Here is a 20,654-nt window from a genome sequence, read left to right as displayed (position 1 = left end):
AACTGTAGGTGTGGCTCTTTGGGGACCAAGATTTGTAGAAGGATCTCCTGTTAGATTCTCCATCTTAGGTGGATTATGGGCTTTGTCTCCTATTCCCTGAACTCCACAGGACTGTGAAAAACAAAGTTTGTTAGGCTCAGCATATGCTCTTAAAGTAAAAGTTGGCTTTGGAGAACTGCTTAGCCCTTTTGGATCTCTGCCTTCATTTGATCACTGAATAATAATTTCTTCTTTTCTTTTCAGCTTATAGATGTATTCAAGAAGATTTATAAAGTGTTTTTATTAATTTTGTTTTGTTTTTCATGGGAGAGTCAATATGTGCACCTGGTTTGCCAGTTTACTAGAACCACAAATGGTTGCCTTTTTATTTTTTTTCATGTGATACTGTTCAATTCTGGTGAGAGTACAGTGAGAAAGATATTCTCATATATATACTGCTGGATGTGTAGATGGGTATAATCTTTCTAGATAATAAAATATATAAAGGGCTTTATCGATATTCATATATTTGGGCATAATAACTACAAATATAGGTTTTTATCCTAGGGATATGATCAGAAATGCAGAAAAGTGAGTTTTGTTTATGGGGTTAAAGCATGGTACACATCCATATGATATAACATTATATAGCAATTATAACCGTATTTTAGAAAAATATATAGGGACACGTGGAAATGCTTACCCTATAATAGTATATAAATTATTAAGATACAAAATTATATACAAAGCATTGTACTATGCATAGAAAAAAGTGTTGAAATGAAATAATTACTAGACTTTTTTGGTCTCTTTGTTGTACAAATATGAGTGCTTCTAGTTAACATTAATTTTTTTTCTGTATCTTCAAAGTACTTTTTATGATAAAATATTATATCTATAAAAGAAAAATAAAGGTGTTGTTTTTCTTTGTTCTTTTTCTTCGTTTTTAAACAGAAGTCTTAGACAATAAAATGATCTTAAATATTGGTACTCCCGGACTTCCCTGGTGGTGCAGTGGTTAAGAATCCGCCTGTCAATGCACGGGACATGGGTTCGAGCCCTGGTCCAGGAAGATTCCCACATGCTGCGGCACAACTAAGTCCGTGTGCCACAACTACTGAGCCTGCGCTCTAGAGCCTGTGAGCCACAACTACTGAAGCCCGCGTGTCTAGAACCAGTGCTATGCAGTGAGAACCTACCGCAATGAGAGGTCTGTGTACTGCAAAGAAGATTAGCCCTCACTTGCCGAAACTAGAAAAAGCCCGTGTGCAACAACGAAGACCCAATGCAGGCAAATAAATAAATACATTAAAAAAAAAAAGATTGATCCTTTAAAAAAATATATTGGTACTCTGAAAAATTGACCTCCCCTAGTGTTTCAATAACACACTTCATTTTGCCAGTGTTTAATGATTAAGAATGTCCTTTGTGTAAAAGATAGCACTTCTAATGAATGATTTGAAAAATTATACCTGATTAAAGGTAATTAAGAAACAGCCTGAAAAATAGTCAGTCTGGTGTTTTCAGACATTTTAACAAGCAGAAAGGATTTACTGCAAAGGTGATCCCATTGATTATGCAAAAGTGCAATCATTAAGAGGTCTGGAAAAAACAACTTGACCTAAAAAAACTTCTCTAGCAACCAGTAAACTTGGACCAACTTTGCATGCTTTTAACATTCTCTTTCTCTCTCTTTCCCTCCCTCCCTCTCTCTCCTTTTAACCAAGCTCAAAACCTTGATACAATGATTACCATGACATGGCCTCAAATATCAGTAAATCTTGATGGATCTGTCACATGTGGCACAACTTAGATTTGGGAAGTGTTTAAAACTAGAGCATGCAAAGCTTGTAACTGAAAGTAACAAGAAGTAAATAGGTTCAATTTACAGAGAATAGGTTGTACAGTAGGCCACAAGAGCCATGGAGGACATGCCAAAAGGGATAGTTTAATACAGAATGAAAGGAAAAAAGAAATTCGAAATTCAGAAAATAATCAAGGGGTGGCCCAATTAATTTCACATATTTATTGTCCAGGAGAACATTTTTAGTGTCACAACTTTATGCAGGCTGTCTTTTCCCTCATGACACCCTGGCACCAAACATATCCTTTACAAATTTAAGAGCTCCATGAAGGCACAGACTGTTTTGTTCACTGCTTTATCTGGGACTGATAGTCAGTAAATACTGGTAAAACCTAATGGACTTCATGGGTTCTGACTGGTGGAAGCCTAGGATGCCCATGTTGTACCGATTCTTAAATATCTTGTATATCAGCCCTAGATGTACCTTCAATGCCTAGTACATTGCCTGGCACATATTTGGCATTATATATATATATATATATATATATATATAATTAATACATACATAGTAATATATACATATATATACACAATTTGATGTTGTTAACCATCTGTGGACTACAAGTTCACCATCTGTCCTTTCCTGTATGTTCCCACTGTCATGGCATAATTCCATGCATGACTTTCAGTGGCCTGTATTTTCAACACCCTCATAATTTGCTCAGCCATCATCAATGCCAACCTCCATCTGCCTGTTGATAGCTAGTCTATTACCAGAATAATAAGTCTAAAATGTTATTTTTGTCATGTCTCTCCCCTGCTAAAAACCAACAAACCACAAAACACACAAATGCCTCTCTTTCATCCATAAGATAAAATTCAGAAGGTCAAACACTTTAATTTCAAACACTTTAATTTGCATCAAAAACTCTCCAAAATCTTGCCCAAACCTATTTTTTCAAGTTGAGCTCCCAAAATTCCTCTGCATCCATGCTCATAATGTTCTTCCTTATTGGATTATTCTCCCTATTTCTTCCATCTACTCAAATTCCACTTCCTCCATGAAATCTTTCCTGGTTACTCCAACCCATTGTAAGCTCTTCATCTTATGAAATGCAGTATCATTTAAGTTTTATATTTTTGATAAAAATTTTAACCTACCTTGCATTCTTAAATACAAACATATCTATACATCTTGAAATTATAAATTCTCAGAGTATAAGAAACATACTTGTTATTTATTTGCTTCTTTGCCCACAATTCTAGAATAACATGTGAAAACAATAGATAAAAACACAATCTTAGAATAATATTTGAAAACAGTAAATGAGAAGACAGATAACAATTGCCGGTTAATTGGCTCGCTCACATTTTACTCCTTCCCTCCCTTTTATTCAACAAATACTTCTTTTTATTGGAGTATAATTGCTTTACAATGTTGTATTAGTTTCTGCTGTACAATGAAGTGAATCAGCTATATGTATACATATATCCCTTCCCTCTTGGACCTCCCTCCCCACCCCCATCCCACCCACCTAGGTCACCACAGAGCACCAAGCTGAGCTCCCTGAACTATATAGCAGGTTCCCACTAGCTATCTATTTTACAAATGGTAGTTTATTTATGTCAAACCTAATCTCCCAATTCATCCCACCCTCCCCTTCCCCCCCGCCATGTCCACACATCCTTTTGAATGTCTATTCTGTATGCCTGAGAGTAAGGATATAAAAATAACAAAATACATTCCCTGATTTCAAGGACGCTACAGTCCAGATTTCAATCACCACAGAATATTAAATAATCCACTGATCATCCAGTGGAAGAGGTCTGAATTATAGTTTCTTGACCTGATAACCATTATTGCTTTTTCAAAATTCTATTTTTATCTGAAATCTTTCATTGTTGCATTTTTTAAGGATACATTTGCTGTTAAACAGAGAGCTTAGAGGCTAAAGCAAGATAAGAGCCTCTAGAAAAGACTAGGCCAGTGGTTCTCAGACCTGGCTTTGCATAACAATCCCCAGGAGAGTTCTTAAAAGATATCCAGTGCTGATGCACCAATATAGATCAATTCAATCAGAATGGAGGGAGGAGGCACATCTAGGCATCTACTTTTTAAGTTTCCCAGGTGGTTCTGATGTGCAACAAAAGGTGAAAAACCCTGCTCTAGGCTAGAATAAAATTGCATTTCTATATGTTAATTATAATTATGTTGAAAGAATAGTAAGAAACATGTATAATTTACATATTCATATGAAAATGAAATCATGCCATCATATCCATTGGTTTAAACAACTAAATTAGGTAATGTCCTCTAAGAAAACAATTTCAAAATTCTTTACTATTTTTTAACGAGTGTGGAAAAAGAAATCACCAGCTTTTTACACACATTGGCTCTCTATTTTTATTTTACTAAATTAAATTATGAGGTAAGTCTCTTTCCACTCCTGTTTTTAAAATACTGGTTTGGACTGAGAGGAGCTAATAGCAAATGTGAAGGTCAACTATGTTACACAAAGCTCCTACCAGTCTAGAGGACTGGTTCTCAAACTCCTCAGGCATCAAAATCATATAGAAGGCTTGCTTAAACCAGATCACTGAACCCCTACTTCAGAGTTTCTGACTCAGTAGGTCTGAGGTACAGCCCCATAATTTGCATTTCTGACAGATTCTCAAGTGATGCTGATGGTGCTGGTCCAGAGATTACACTTTGAGAACCACTGTTTTAATATAGAGAAACAGCTCATAATAGAGGTTTGATAAATACTTGATCAACTTAATTGAGTCAAATGGTATTTTTTGGGTATAGAACCCACAGTAGGTTCCAATATGTATAAGGATAGACTATATATAATTTTTAATTTTTGGCCACACTGCGTGGCATGTGGGTCACTGACCAGGAATCAAACCCATGCTCCCTGCAGTGGAAGCACAGAGTCTTGACCACTGGACTGCCAGGGAAGTCCCTGGATAGACTATATTTTTATCAGTTTACTATTTTTCAAGGTCTTGCTCATGAATAGCTATGTAAAAATCACCTTAATTAATTATTAAGAATACAGCTCCCTGGGTTCCATTCCAGACAAATCTAATCAGAATCTCTCTTGGTGTGGCCCAGGAATCTGCATTCTTAAAATCCCTAGGCATTTCTTGTGCACACTAAACTTTGAGAACTAATGCTTTATTCTCTTACGCTATTGCTTTTTTCTGGAATGCCCTTTCTCTCCATCTCTGCAGAAATCCTGTCCCTTTCTTCAAAGCCCAGCCCAAATACAGCTTCCTTTCAAGGAGTCTCCCCTGATTTCATAATTACCACACACAACAGACAGAATACAGGGAAACGTTGAATGCTGTGGGATAGGGCAGTGGGACAGTAGTAACAGAGGTGTAGGATTGGCTCTGGGTTTTGTACACAGAGGTTATACACTTGAGTTTGTGCACATGAATGGGAAATTACAAGAGCTGTAAGGAGGGTAAATTTAAAACTTATTTAACACTGAATCTCTTGATATATAATAGCTATACTTGAGGCAGAGATATGGTAGGCATGCCTGCACAGGAGAGGAAACATGGAGGAGAAAAGGAGACAAAATGGCCACACATTGGATAACTTAAACTGCGTATTAAGGAAAATGGATAATAACATTCACTGAGGGGCTTTTCCTTACCCAAGAGGAGAACAAAATAGGTAACCAACTCAGTTGATCTTGAGCCTATGATGGGGGACGAACCACACAGAGGAGTTAGATCAAGTAGTTAGCAGTGGCATCCAAGAGGGTTGAGGTTAAATGTGGAGCTAATAAGTGACAGAGATAGAAGTTGAACTCAAGAACTTCTTTAACATCTATGGTAGTTTTCTCTAAGTATGGTACCTGTCTTACTAATCAAAATTTGCATTTCTTGCAAGCTCTCCAGATGATTTTGGTAAAGACTAAGAGAGGGGTGACATAGGGAAGGTGGGAGGAAGACGCAAGTGGGAGGAGATATGGGGATATATGTATATGTATAGCTGATTCACTTTGTTGTAAAGCAGAAACTAACACACAATTGTAAAGCAATTATTCTCCAATAAAGATGTTAAAAATAAATAAATAAAAACTACTGATCCACTACTCTGGAAATATATATGTGGTGATTATCTAAACTTGGACAAATCCTTAGAGCCTCCTTCCATTCAGTAGCCAGTAAAAAATATATAAAAACAGATGATACACATTTGGAAAAACAAAAAGGACCCAAAGACTGGTATTAGGCACTTTACTTTTCATCCTCAACAGTTTACATAAGATAATCAGCCAGCACACCAACAAATACTGAACACTTAGGATGTATTTGCCACAACAGGATAGTGGTGTTTATAATTTGTTGTCTTAAATATCTCTTACAATTAAAGAAAAAATTGCTAAGACAATTTTTTTTCTGTAATGAGAGAACCACAGATGGAACTTAATGATGATTTAATCTGATCATCTAATTTTAAACACATGGAAATGAATGAAGCCCAGAGAAATCAACAATTAATTTGTTCCTAGTCCCTAAACTATTGAGTGACATAGCCAGTGACTATATTTCTGGTCTCCTGTCAGTCTTGTGCTCTTTCTTATACATGTAAATATTTAGAGAATATTTTGGTTCAAGATGGCAGAGTAGAAGGACGTGTGCTCACTCCCTCTTGCAAGAGCACCAGAGTCACAACTAACAATCAGCGACAGGAAGACACTGGAACTCACCAAAAATGGTACTCCACATCCAAAAACAAAGGAGAAGCCACAGTGAGATGGTAAGAGGGGTGCAATCACAATAAAATCAAATCCCATAACTGCTGGGTGGGTGACTCACAAACTGGAGAACACTTACACCACAGAAGTCCACCCACTGGAGTGAAGGTTCTGAGCCCCATGTAAGGCTTCCCAACCTGGGGGTCTGGCAACAGGAGGAGGAATTCCTAGAGAATCAGACTTTGAAGGCTAGCGTGATTTGATTACAGGACTTCGACAGGACTGGTGGAAACAGATTCCACTCTTGGAGGGCACACACAAAGTAGTGTGCACATCAGGACCCAGGGGAAGGAGCAGTGACCCCATAGGAGACTGAACCAGACATACCTGCTAGTGTTACAGGGTCTCCTGCAGACGTGGGGGTGGCTATGGCTCACTGTGAGGACAAGGATGCTGGCAGCAGAAGTTCTGGGAAGCACTCCTTGGCGTGAGCCCTCCCAGAGTCTGCCATTAGCCCCACCAAAGAGCCAAGCAGGCTCCAGTGTTGGGTTGTCTCAGGCCAAACAACCAACAGGGAGGGAACCCAGCCCCACCCATCAGTAGACAAGTGGATTAAAGTTTTAATGAGCTCTGCCCACCAGAGCAACACCCAGCTAAACCCACCACCAGTCCTTCCCTTCAGGAAACTTGCACAATCCTCTTAGATAGCCTTATCCACCAGAGGGCAGACAGCAGAAGCAAGGAGAACTACAATCCTGCAGCATGTGGAACAAAAACCACATTCACAGAAAGACAGACAAGATGAAAAGACAGAGGGCTATGTATCAGATGAAGGAAAAAGATAAAACCCCAGAAAAACAACTAAATGCCATGGGGATAGGAAAACTTCCAAAAAAAGAATTCAGAATAATGATAATGAAGATGATCCGGGACCTCGGAAAAAGAATGGAGGCAAATATCGAGAAGATGCAAGATGTTAAACAAAGTCCTAGAAGAATTAAATACCTACAAGAATTAAAGAACAAAGATGAACAATACAATAACTGAAATGAAAAATACACTAGAAGAAATCAATAGCAGAATAACTGAGGCAGAAGAACGGATACGTGACCTGGAAGACAGAAGGGTGGAATTCACTGTTGCAGAACACAATAAAGATAAAGAATGAAAAGAAATGAAGACAGACTAAGAGACCTCTGGGACAACATTAAATGCAACAACATTTGCATTACAGGGGTCCCAGAAAGAGAAGAGAGAGAGAAAGGACCCGAGAAAATATTTGAAGATATTATAGTCAAAAATTCCCTAACAAGGGAAAGGAAATAGCCACCCAAGTCCAGGAAGTGCAGAGAGTGCCAGGCAGGATAAACCCAAGAAGAAATGCACCGAGACACATAGTAATCAAATTGACAAAAATTAAAGACAAAGCAATTATTGAAAGAAACAAGAGTAAAACAACAAATAACATACAAGGGAACTCCCATAACATTAACAGCTGATTTCTCAGCAGAAACTCTACAAGCCAGAAGGGAGTGGCATGATATATTCAAAGTGATGAAAGGGAAAAACCTACAACCAAGATTACTCTACCCAGCAAGGATCACATTCACATTCAACGGAGAAATTAAAACCTTTACAGACAAGCAAAAGCTAAGAGAATTGAGCACCACCAATCCAGCTTTACAACAAATACTAAAGGAACTTCTCCAGGCAGGAAACACAGGAGAAGGAAAACACCTACAAAAACAAACCCAAAACATTAAGAAAATGGTAATAGGAACATACTTATTGATAATTACCTTAAATGTAAATGGATTGAATGCTCCAGGCAAAAGATATAGACTGACTGAATGGATAGAAAAACAAGACCCATATGTATGCTGCCTACAAGAGACACACTTCAGACCTAGGCACACATATAGACTGAAAGTGAAGAGGCGATGGAAAAAGATATTCCATGCAAATGGAAATCAAAAGAAAGCTGGAGTAGCAATACTCACATCAGATAAAATAGACTTTAAAATAATGTTACAAGAGATAAGGAAGGACACTACATAATGATCAAGGGATCAATCCAAGAAGAAGATATAACAATTATAAATATATATGCACCCAACATAGGAGAACCTCAATACATAAGGCAACTGCTAACAGCTATAAAAGAGGAAATTGACAGTAACACAATAACAGTTGGGGACTTTAGCACCTCACTTACACCAATGGACAGATCATCCAAATGGAAAATTAATAAGGAAACACAAGATTTAAGTGACAAAACAGACCACATAGCTTTAATTGATATTTGTAGGACATTCCATCCAAAAACAGCAGATTACACTTTCTTTTTCAGTGCACACGGAACATACTCCAGGATACATCACATCATGGGTCACAAATCAAGCCTCAGTAAATTTAAGACAATTTAAATCATGTCATGCACCTTTTCTGACCACAATAGTATGAGATTAGAAATCAATTACAAGGAAAAAAACATAAAAACCACAAACACATGGAGGCTAAACAATACATTACTAAATAACCAAGGTATCACTGAAGAAATCAGAGGAAATAAAAAAATACCTAGAGACAAATGACAACAAAAACACGATGATCCAAAACCTATGGGATGCAGCAAAAGCAGTTCTAAGAGGGAAGTTTAAAGCAATACAAGCCTACTTCAAGGAACAAGAAAAATGTCAAATAAACAATCTAATCTTACATCTAAAGGAACTAGAAAAAGAAGAAGAAATAAAACCCAAAGCTAGTAGAAGGAAAGAAATCATAATGATCAGAGCAGAAATAAATGAAACAGAAACAAAGAAAACAATAGCAAAGATCAATAAAACTAAAAGCTGGTTCTTTGAGAAGATAAACAAAATTGATAAACCATTAGCCAGACTCATCAAGAAAAAGAGGGAGAGGACTCAAATCAATAAAATTAGAAATGAAAAAGGAGAAGTAAAAACAGACACCACAGAAACACAAAGCATCCTAAGAGACTACTACAAGCAACACTTTGTCAATAAAATGGACAACCTGGAAGAAATGGACAAATTCTTAGAAAGGTATAACCTTCCAAGACTGAACCAGGAAGAAACAGAAAATATGAACAGACCAATCACAAGTAATGAAATTGAAACTGTGATTAAAAATCTTCCAACAAACAAAAGTCCAGGACCAGATGGCTTCACAGGTGAATTCTATCAAACATTTAGAGTAGAGCTAATACCCATCCTTCTCGAAATCTTCCAAAAAACTGCAGAGGAAGGAACATTCCCAAACTCATTCGAAGAGGCCACTATCACTCATACACCAAAGCCAAACAAAGATACTACAAAAAAAGATAATTACAGACCAATATCACTGATGAACATAGATGCAAAAATCCTCAACAAAATACTAGCAAACAGAATCTTACAACACATTAAAAGGATCATACACCATGATCAAGTGGGATTTATCCCACGGATGCAAGGATTCTTCAATATACGCAAATCAACAATGTGATACACCATATTAACAAATTGAAGAAGTAAAACCATATGATGATCTCAATAGATGCAGAAAAAGCTTTCGACAAAATTCAACACCCATTTATGACAAAAACTCTCCAGAAAGTGGGCATGGTGGGAACCTACTTCAACATAATAAAGGCCATATACAAAAAACCCACAGGAAACATCATTCTCAATGGTGAAAAACTGGAAGCATTTCCTCTAAGGTCAGGGACAAGACAAGGATGTCCACTCTCGCCACCATTATTCAACATAGTTTTGGAAGTCCTAGCCAAAGCAATCAGAGAAGAAAAAGAAATAAAAGGAATACAAATTGGAAAAGAAGTAAAACTGTCACTGTGTGCAGATGACATGATACTATACATAGAGAATCCTAAAAATGCCACCAGAAAACTACTAGAGCTTATCAATGAATTTGGTAAAGTTGCAGGATACAAAATTAATGCACAGAAATCTCTTGCATTCCTATATACTAATGATGAAACATCTGAAAGAGAAATTAAGGAAACACTCCCATTTACCATTGCAATGAAAAGAATAAAATACCTAGGAAAAAACCTATCTAAGGAGACAAAAGACCTGTATGCAGAAAACTATAAGACACTGATGAAAGAAATTAAAGTTGATACAAACATATGGAGAGATAAACCATGTTCTTGGATTGGAAGAATCAATATTGTGAAAATGACTATACTACCCAAAGCAATCTACAGATTCAACGCAATCCCTATCAAATTACCAGTGGCACTTTTCACAGAACTAGAACAAAAAATTTCACAATTTGTATGGAAACACAAAAGACCCCAAATAGCCAAAGCAATCTTGAGAAAGAAAAACAGCACTGGAGGAATCAGGCTCCCTGACTTCAGACTATACTACAAAGCTACAGTAATCAAGACAATATGGTACTGGCACAAAAACAGAAATATAGATCAATGGGACAAGAGAGAAAGCCCAGAGATAAACCCTCGCACCTATGGTCAACTAATCTATGACAAAGGAGGCAAGGATATACAACGGAGAAAATACAATAAGTGGTGCTGGGGAAGCTGGACAGCTACATGTAAAAGCATGAAATTAGAAAACTCTAACACCATACACAAAAATAAGCTCAAAATGGATTAAAGACCGAAATGTGAGGCCAGACAATATAAAACTCTTAGAGGAAAACATAGGAAGAACACTCTTTGACATCAATCACAGCAAGATCTTTTTTGATCCACCTCCTAGAGAAATGGAAAGAAAAATAAAAATAAATAAATGGGACCTAATGAAACTTAAAAGCTTTTGCATAGCAAAGGAAAACATAAACAAGACAACCCTCAGAATGGGAGAAAATATTTGCAAATGAAGCAACTGACAGAGGATTAACCTCCAAAATATACAAGCAGCTCATGCAGCTCAGTATCAAAAAAACAAACAATACAGTCCAAAAATGGGCAGAAGACCTAAATAGACATTTCTCTAAAGAAGATGGACAGATTGGCAACAAACACATGAGAGGATGCTCAACATCACTAATCATTAGAGAAATGCAAATCAAAACTACAATGAGGTATCTCCTAACACCTGTCAGAATGGTCATCATCAAAAAATCTACACACATTAAATGCTGGAGAGGGTGTTGAGAAAAGGGAACCCTCTTGCACTGTTGGTGGGAATGTAAATTGAAACAGCCACTATGGGGAACAGTATGGAGGTTCCTTAAAACACTAAAAATAGAACTACAATAGGACCCAGCTATCCCACTCCTGGGCATATACCCTAAGAAAACCATAATTCAAAAAGAGTCATGTACCTCAGGGTTCATTGCAGCTCTATTTACAATAGCCAGGACATGGAAGCAACCTAAGTGTCCATCGACAGATGAATGAATAAAGAAGATGTGGCACATATATACAATGGAATATTATTCAGCCATAAAAAGAAATGAAATTGAGTTATTTGTAGTGATGTGGATGTACCTAGAGACTGTCATACAGAGTGAAGTAAGTTAGAAAGGAAAAACAAATACTGTATATTAACGCATATATGTGGAACCTAGAAAAATGGTACAGATGAACCGGTTTGCAAGGCAGAAATAGAGACACAGATGTAGAGAACAAATGTATGGACACCAAGGGGGGAAAGTGGAGGGGGTGGTGGTGGTGGTGTGATGAACTGGGAGATTGGGATTGACATGTATACACTAATATGTTTTAAATGGATAACTAATAACAACCTGTATAAAAAAATAGATAACATAACATTCAAAAATTCAAAAAAAAAAAGATTTAGTGAATATTCTAGCAGCCCAAGTCAGTGGTTGACTTCAGTTCCATTTACTTTTATACACAGTAGTGCTGGGATGGGGTGTGGCTTCAGAAATTGATATCAATATTTGTTTTGCAAAGCCTTCACATAAAAGCTAAAAATAGAAAATGCTATAGCAAATTTTGCCATATACTTTTATAGTAGCATGTGCTCTCTAGGTATAAAATTTACTACCACACCATCAAAAATTGATTGCTAGATTATCTTGCAAGGTAAGAAAAATAAACCATTAAGTTTAGATTAGTACACTCTCCAGGTGCTATTTATTCTTTTCATTTGACAGTTGACTGGTCACACCTGCTGCCTTTTCCATACTATGCACATGGAATTATAAAGGAAAAGTCCTACTAGACGTTCCATTAACCCAGCTGTCACACATCTGTTGCTGCCTCTATAAATGTAGCAATTTGCTGGTAATTACTCTCCTGATAACAATCGAAAACTTCACACCTCTCTTTAATTGTGATAATCTCTTTTCCATCGAAACTGTTTCAATGACTTTGTGATCCAAAGATTCCAGAACGTATCCAACTATTTCTGATCCTGCAAATGGACTTGTAAATAAGTCTGATGACCACATAGTGATTTGAAAGCTTACAGATGTGGCCTCAGTATATTCCACTGAGTTTCAAAATAAGAACCCAGACTAGCTAATAAAGGTCTACTCCAAACATGGCTATAAGCTTGCTGCAAGAGTGTAAGCAAATTGTATAACTGCTTTGTACCTAAATTTTCCAATCTGTACTATGTGCAGGAAGAGTGGGCTCTCCATTCTACCTAAAAAATCTTTTGGAGCATAGTTCATGGTTGTTGTCTAAATGTTTGTGTCCTCCCCACCCCATAATCAATATGTTGAAAACCTAATGCCCAAGGTGATGGTACTAAGTGGAGGGATTTGGGGGGGTGATTAAGTCATGCAAGCCAAGTCTTCATGAATGGGATAAGTTCCCTTATAAAAGGGGTCCCAGAAAGCTATCTCGCCCCTTCCACCATGTGAGAATACAACAAGAAGTTTGCAGCCCAGAAGAGGGCCTCCACCCAACCATGCTGGCATTCTGATCTGGGTCTTCCAGTCTTGAGAACCATGGGAAATGTTTGCTGTTTAAAAGTCACCCAGTCTGTGATATTTTGTTATAACAGCTGGAACTAAGACAATGGTATATAAATTTCCTGGGGCATCAACTATGTTGTGGTAATAGCTTCTCTTGGAAATTTGAAATTTACAAATCTATTAGCACAGCTCTGTTTTTCTTAATAAATTAAATAAGAAATATTACCATTTATTTATGTAGCACTTTATAATATTCAAAATAGTTTCAACCATAATGCATTAATTTAAGTACCTGCTATATGCCAGACACTGTACTAAGTGCTAGAACTAGAAACATGATGAAAACCTAGTCCCTTGCTTTTGGAGTCTTTAAGGCAGCCCCATAAACAAAATAATATCTTTTCAAGTTCTGAGCCAGCTGAGATGTATCACATAGTAGCAAGTTAGATAACAAAATATTAGCTTCATATCTCATAAAACTGATATTCAAGAATATGATACTTCTAAGGCCGAGTGAATTTCATAATCTGAATTCCAGAATTAATTATAGAATTAACCATTTAGCAGGATTAGACCTGAAAAAACTGGAGCCAGTTCCTGGAAAACAGAACAGGCTACATGCTCCCTGCAGGCAGCTCCTCCCAAGAAGCAGGGGACAGGAAAGTGCTACACTATGCGTGCATAATTTCTGCGTCCAAAGTCACCAATCAAGTAATTCATTCCTGTTCCATCCCCAGTTAAGGATGAATAAGGAATAGTGGCCAGGTGTGTTATACTAGTTGATGTCTTCCCACCTGGAAGGAAACATCTGCCCTCTAGATAAATAAGAAATGATTATTTTACATTTTTTACATAACAGGAATCTGAGATCTAGAGGAGTCACATAACTAGGTTGAAATCAAGAGAATAATATCTCAATTCCTTATGGTATGAGTTTGGATGTTGTTACCAATGAAATTAGATCATGGACTTGTCTATACAATGCTACATTTTTTCTTTTGCAAGTGAAACAGTCATAAAACCATTTGCAATCAAAGCCTCAGCTAAGGTTTTGACAAAAGCACCTATCATCTTGTGCATAGATGGGCTTATTTGCAAATTTGAATCTTCTGCCATATGAGTAGATAAGCTTTAAAAAATTGAATACCACTATAGTAAAGTTTTTATAGGGAAAGCAGCCAGGCAAAGGTGAGATAAACATGTAAGACAAATGAAAACCAGGAAGTTATCCAATGCTCAATATGAGAAAGAATGCTTAATTTGGTCAACTGGCACTGTGTTTCTATAATAGTTATGAGTCATAAATACTTGTTCAGCTTCTGAGAGTTTTAGGTTCTAGCTAAGCACCATTTATGTGCACAATTTTCACAACAAATATACAAAGAAGTTATTTTTTTTCAGATGGAAAAACAGACTTATTTAGATCAAGTGACTTATCTATTTTCACATAATCACTAATATGTGGTAGTGTCAGTATTTGAACCCAACTTCTGACTCCAGAGCCCACACCCTTAACTAAGACATTAAGAACATAAACTGAGTTACTTCTGAATGCAGCACATTCCAGCAGGGAACAATTAAATACATTTAAGACAACCCCCTTTTTTTTTTCAAGCTTGTAATACAATTAGATACACATGACACAAACATTTAAAAGGCTGAAAAAATGTTGACAGTGCACAAGTGAGCACAAATAAACATATTAACAGGTGCATGAGCCCCGAGAAGAGCTGGGATGAAAAAGTGATTAGAGCAAGAGTTAAGCTGACAAGCAAGTGCTACCAGTCTGAGCTATTTAAAGATGTGATAACCTGCTTCAGGAAGTAGTAAATTCTCATCATGAGAGAGGCTTCCAACACAGGCTGGATGGACAAACACTTGGCAGATCAGTTTGGGTTGTTTTATATGGCTCCTAAAGTCCCACCGACCCTGAGATTCTGTGATTTAGTCAACTTATTTTGAAAAGCCACTATGTGCCTAGTACTAGGACAAGCTCCTTTCACAAAGAGAATTAAGATGCACCGTCAAGGAGGACACAGTCTAGTGGGGCAGTTAGCACAAACCCAGAAATGTAGAATGAAGTGAAATCAGTGCTCATATGGCATGGGAGCAAAGAAGACCTACACCTAACTCAAACTGGGAAGGGGAATTAAAAAGGTAAAGCGGGCGTTTCTTAGAGGTAATACCTAAACGAATCCTTGAAGGAAGAGCAAAAATTAGCCAGGTGTTCCAGTTATCTATTGCAATGTAACAAACTATCTCTAAAACTTAAAACAACAGGTATTTTATTATTTTATAATTTAGGTACCTACTTAGTAGCTGGGCTGGTTGGTAGGCTGCAAGACAGTTTCACTCACATGCCTGGTACCTTGGAGGAGATGGCTTTAAAGACAGGTCTCAGCTAGAACCCTCCCTCTCTCTGTGAAGTTTCAGAGCTTCTCCATAAGATCTATCCAGCAGGGTAGGTGGATCCTTACAAGGTGACTCTGGGCTCCAGGAACGAGTGCTCTAAGAGATCAAGGTGGAGGCTGCAAGGCTTTTTATAGCTTAGCCTTGGAAGTCAGGCAGAATCACGTCCAACACAATTTATTGGTTACACATGGGTCACTGTGGGTGGAAACACACAAGTATGTATCAATAAATACTCGGGAGGCATGATTTATTGGAGGCCAGCACAGAGTCTGGTTACCACACCAGGCTAAGAGGTTTGGGAAATTAAGAGGATGCAATTTTCAGCTAGAATGGATATCATGCACAAAGACAAAGAGGCATATAAGACTAAATCCTGAGAAACAGCAGGCTGCCACCATTACCAGCTCAGCGGTGCATGAGCAGAGGGGACACCTGGGCCATGCCCCATTGCTTTGTCTTCCTGCCACTGGCTCCCACATCCTAGGTCCCACGTAGATGACCTTAAAGGCAGAAACGCATGCTCCTTTCAACATCCTGTCAAAACGTGGTGGACTCCTATGAAGTTCTAGGCATGCAGAGACATCACTCAGCCTTTTAAGGATATAAAAAAAGGCATATTGGAAACTAGCACTAAAGTGGCATCCAGATAAAAATCCTGAGAATAAAGAATAAGCAGAGAGAAAATTCAAGCAAGTAGCTGAGGCTTATGAGGTGTTATTAGATGCTTTAAAACGGGATATCTATGACAAATATGGCAAGGAAGGGTTAAATGGTGAAGGTGCAGGTGGAAGTCATTTTAACAGTCCCTTTCAGTTTGGCTTCACATGCCATAACCCAGATGACGTTTTCAGGGAATTGTTTGGTGGAAGGGGTCCGTTTTCACTGGACTTCTTCAAAGACCCACTTGAGGCCTTTTGGGGGGATCTAGGAAGCAGAAGTTGAGGCACAGAGTCTTTTCTCTGCCTTCAGTGGCTTTCCATATTTTGGAGGGGGGGTGTTCTTTTGATAGCGGATTTACTTCTTTTGCCTCCCTAAATCACGAGGGCCTCACTTCATTCTCTTCCACATCACTTGGAAGTAGTGGAATGGGCGACTTCAAATCTATATCAACTTCTAAAATCGTTAATGGCAGAAAAATCACTACAAAGAGAATTGTCGAGAATGGTCAAGAAAGAGTAGACGTTGAAGATGACCAATTAAAGTCCTTAAGGCTAAATGGTAAGGAACAGCTGCTATGCTTGGATAACAAGTAATTCAATGCATGCACTTAACAGAAATGTTACCTCTAACAAGCTCCATCTGAAGATTGATAGGAACTTTTTTTTAAGATGCCAAATGAACTATCTTTCAGTATAACTGTACCTAAAGTATTTGTAAATAGCTCATCCAAACCACTATTGGTCAGAAACTTTGAGTTTATTGTTGGGACCACATAATAGGACCATTTTTTGGTCTTTAAAATTGTTGTCAATCTCTGCATGCACTTTGTTTTCTATTAAATGTAACCCAGGGTGCCTGTGGCTCTTTCCTACACTAACACTAGCATAGACCTGCCTTTCTATTGTGTTTGAAATGTGAGCTAAGTAGTGTCAGCCTGCTGTGAAGTTAACATTGCCAGGATGAATCTTCCACAAAAATAATCTCAATTTTTTCAGTATTTAGTAGTGGAAGATATTAATGCATTAATAGTAATGCATTTCTGGTTTAGTTGATATAAATTGAGGATATTTTCTAGCGTGCATGAATGCTGGCAACTTAGTAAGTGTTGACAATTGTTTATTTTATTGAAGTATAATTGACTTACAATATTATATGTTTCATATGTAAAATATAGTGATTTGATATTTTATAAATTATATTTCATATAAATTTATTATAAAATATTGCCTATATACCTGTAATGTACTATACATTACATCCTTGTATCTTATGTATTTTATACCTACTAGTTTGTACCTCTTAATCCCCTTCAACTTTTTTGCCCCTCCCCCTCCCCTTCCCCCCACTGATAGCCACTAATTTGTTCTCTGTATCTGTAAGACTGCTTCTGTCTTATATTCATTTGTTTTGTTTTATTTTTTAAAGTCCACATATAAGTGAAAACATACAGTATTTGTCTTCCTCTGACTTACTTCACTAAGCATAATACCCTCCAGGTCCAAGCATGTTGCAAAGGGCAAATTTTCATTTTTTAATTGGTGAGTAATATTCCATTGTGTATATACATCATTTATATATAGATATAGATGATATATACATATATCACATCTTCTTTATCCATTCATCTGTTTATGCACATTTAGATTGCTTCCACATCTTGGCTATTATAAATAACTCAGCTATGAATATTAGGGTGCATATATCTTTTCAAATGAGGGTTTTCATTTTCTTTGGCTATATACCCAGGAGTGGAATTGCTGGGTCATATGGTAGTTATATTTTTAGTTTTATGAGGAACCTCCATACTGTTTTCCATAGTGGCTATAGCAATTTACATTCCCACCAACGGCGTCCTAGGGTTTTCTTTTCTCCACATACTCGCCACCACTTGTTATTTCTCATCTTTTTGATGATGGCCCTTCTCACAGGTATGAGGTGATAGCTCATTGTGGTTTTTATTTGCATTTCCCTAATGATTAGTGATGCTGAGCATTTTTTCTTGTGCCTATTGGCCATCAGTATGTCTTCTTTGGAAAAATGGCTATTCAGGTCCTCTGCCCATTTTTTAAATAGATTTTTTTAAAATATTGAACTGTGTGAGTTATTTATGTATTTTGGATGTTAACCCCTTATCAGACATATCATTTGCAAATATCTTCTCCCATTAGGTGGGTTGCCCTTTTGTTTTGTTGATGGTTTCCTTTAATGTGCAAAAGCTTTTAACTTTGATTAGGTTCCACTTGTGTATTTTTGCTCTTGCTTCCCTTGCCTGAGGAGACAGATCCAAAATATATTGCTGAGACCTGTGTAAAAGATTGTACTACCTATGTTTTCTTTTAGGAGTTTTATGGTTTCTAATCCATTTAGGTCTTTAATCCATTTTTAGTTTATTTTTGTATATGGTATGATAAAAATGTTTTAATTTCATTCTTTTACATGTAGCTGTTCAGTTTTCCCAACACCATTTATTAAAGAGATTGTATTTTCCCATTGTATTTTGGTGCCTCCTCTGTTGTAGAGTAGTTGGCCATAGGTACATGGGTTTATTTCTGTGATCTCTATTTTGTTTCATTGATCTATGTGTTTATTTTTGAGTCAGTACCATACTGTTTTGATTACTGTAGCTTTGTAGTATAGTCTGAAGTCAGGGAGTGTGGTGCCTCTAACTTTTTTCTTGTTTCTCAAGAGTGCTTTGGCTACTTGGGGTCTTGTGGTTTTATGCAGACAATTGTTTAAATATGTAATGTTAATCTTAGGTTTTAAAAAGTTAAGTTGGTAAACTGGGTCTTTGTCATTTGCTTAAAAAAATAAATGTGAATGCATTTGATGAATTAAAAAAAAATCCTGAGAAACACCAGATCAGGAAGCAGCATAGCGTTGTGGTTAAAGGTGCAGGCTCTGGAGTCAGACTCTGGAACCAGTTATTCCCCAGGGTAGATTTTATATCCTAGAATTGAGCTGTCCTAGAAGGTTATGAATTAAATTAAATTCATTATTTAAATTAAGAATTCAGTTCTGCAGTCTCATGGAAGCCACATTTCAAGTGCTCAATAGCCACATGTGGTTAATGGCTAGTGTACTGCACAATGTAGATATAGAACATGTTCATCATCACAGAAAGTTCTATTGGACAGCAATGTGCTAGAAGCTCTTTTAATTGAACATTATTTAACTAATTTGCCATGTTAACTCTGTAAAACATATCAACTGATGCCCAAGATATATTGAAACTTACAGGTAACCACATATTTCTTCACTCTCCAGTTTAACTGTTTGCTTATAAAAAGTCAGTTGTGTTTGTTCCCAGAATTGTGTATTCCAGTCTACTTATATTGTAATTATATAACTTAGTTATATTTGTCAATAGATAAAATGTGTATGGGAAAAGTCTTACTTCTATGTAAATTGAATTGAATGCCTTATTAAGAGATTATAAGATATTAGAAGTAGAAACATTTAGAATTCTACTTCAAGAATTTCACTTCAATATCTCCACTTTAAAGAACATGAAACTGAAATGTCTTAGACAATACAATTATGGATGTGATTTATTAAAGAAAGATGAAGCTGAACTCCAATAAATAGAACCATTTATCAAATAATAAGCACACAAGATATCCTAAGTTAATATAAATATATTTAGAGAGACAGTCAGACATCGTATGCTTCCTAATGGAAGAAGACAACACCACATATAAAGTAAGTCTGGAAAAAATAAAAATCAAACCTGTATATCCAATCAAGTCTCTAGATCCAATTGACAATTTATAGGAAACACAGAGGACAAAGGAACTTGTTAATCTACACATGAGAATGCAATCCTCAAAGTCCATACTCTAGGAAACTGTACAAGACAAACAACCTGGTTTCTTCAACATATTGCCAAGAAAAAGAAGAGAGATGGTGGGGTATGTGGTAGATTAAAAGAGACTTAAAAGAGAAACCAATCACAAGATGTAGACCTTATTTGGATCCTAATTCATATATAGTATATAAAATAAATACTATTTATGAGACAACTGGAAATGTGTACACTGACAGGATATTTGACATTATTAAAGGAATTATTGTTAATAGGTGAAATAATTGTATTGTCATTATGTTAAAAAATGGTCCTGTTCTTCTAGAGATACATACCAAAATATTTACACATGATATATAACATGATGAATGGGACTTGCTTAACTATGGGAGGGGGTAGT

At 36.8% G+C, this 20,654-nt stretch overlaps 1 pseudogene across 1 annotated transcript; it reads left to right on the top strand.

Moving 5' to 3' along the window:
• The first annotated feature begins 16,309 nt into the window (after positions 1 to 16,309).
• Positions 16,310 to 17,045, top strand: LOC309796271 (dnaJ homolog subfamily B member 6-like; annotated as a pseudogene). Its single transcript has one exon. The product of its transcript is annotated as a dnaJ homolog subfamily B member 6-like (transcript).
• The last annotated feature ends 3,609 nt before the right edge of the window (positions 17,046 to 20,654 follow it).

The sequence above is a fragment of the Mesoplodon mirus genome (assembly GCF_964341445.2).
Source record: "Mesoplodon mirus genome assembly, chromosome: X".
NCBI lineage: Eukaryota > Metazoa > Chordata > Mammalia > Artiodactyla > Ziphiidae > Mesoplodon > Mesoplodon mirus.
This window is presented reverse-complemented; position numbering and strand designations above follow the sequence as displayed.